Source organism: Rhincodon typus, chromosome 45, assembly GCF_021869965.1.
Source record: "Rhincodon typus isolate 14 chromosome 45, sRhiTyp1.1, whole genome shotgun sequence".
NCBI classification, from domain to species: domain Eukaryota; kingdom Metazoa; phylum Chordata; class Chondrichthyes; order Orectolobiformes; family Rhincodontidae; genus Rhincodon; species Rhincodon typus.
The window spans coordinates 1,595,881-1,597,379 of NC_063376.1; positions in this window are offsets into that span (position 1 = coordinate 1,595,881).

Consider the following 1,499-nt stretch of genomic DNA (forward strand, 5'->3'; position numbering starts at 1 on the left):
CCATGGATCACTAGCCCCGGACACAGCTTCAGCTTGGGCCCATGGGTGAGGGCCACACCTTCACCTGGGTGACACTGCTCCACCCGGGGACCACGGGGCAGTGAGTGAAACAGCTCCACCCGGGGACCACGGGGCAGCGAGTCAAACAGCTCCACCCGGGGACCACGGGGCAGCGAGTGAAACAGCTCCACCCGGGGACCACGGGGCAGCGAGTGAAACAGCTCCACCCGGGGACCATGGGGCAGTGAGTGAAGCAGCTCCAGTGGGATACACACCTCCATCTGGAGAACAAAAGCTTTATTGCATCCGACATCAACTGGAGAGAGATTCAAACTGCTGGAAACCTGCAACGCAGGACTGAGAAACACGATGAGCACCAGTGAAAACTGGGCACTGCTTAGTGTGTGCTGATAGTCAGGCTTTGTCAGTATAAATTTCCACAGTGGGATGGCCAGAGACAGAGATACAGACCACCTCACACACATTGAGGCACACACACACACTATCATGGATCGTACTCATACCAGCAATAGGCCTGTCCTAAGAGTACAGAGGCTCACCATCTCAACCACTCAGCCTGCTTTCTTAAACTGTAGGCTGACCAGTTTGTGCACCCCTGAGAGGGTGGGAAAGACCCTGGAGATTTAAGGCAAATTGTAACCATCGCTCAGGGACTGCCCCTTCGTGTCTGGGATCGAATAAAAACAGGACAGGAACGATATCATTCACATAGCTTTATTCTGGTGTCACATGACCTTACAGCAGGAGTTCCATTAGGAAAAGATAGGAATTTCAAGACCACCTTCCTATTAGACCCACACCTGCAGCTGTTAATGACACTTCTCAAAGGCAGGGGTGTGTTGGGGGGGGGGGGGAGAGAAGAGGTGGGAGTGAGGGTATAATAAACGGTTCGGAAATGCTGCTCTGGCACCGGGGTTTATTTAAAAGCATTCAATATTCATTCTCCATTTCCTCTGCCCTCCCTATAAAACAGCCAACATCTTCCAGCAATTGGATGTGAACACGGCCACCAGCTGGCTATAACAGCAGTGACTGAATGACTGCCTCAAACATTCTGCGTATAATAAAGCAGTAACAGGAGAGAAAGAGGGGCAGAGAGAGAAAGATGACATATAATATGCCCAAGGTAACTACACATAGACACACTGCGACATCAAATCGAGAGAGAGAGAGAAATGGGAGGGTAGGGTGAAGGTAATTACTTGGCACAATGTTACAATTGTAGATCTCTATTTAACCTTCTTTTGTTTTAATTAAAAAAGTGGATTTTTTTATGCCAAAACTGAATCTCGTTTTGCACTAACAGCAGACAATGCTCAGCACCGTTGCAGCACAGGTGTATACAGTGCAACACATTTCACCCCCGTGACATCTTCAGGAATAACGCATGTACTGTTACATCCTCATGACGTTAGAACCCCATTCTCCCAAACACACGCACAGGCTCTCAGACTCTCTCTCTCACACACGCACAGGCT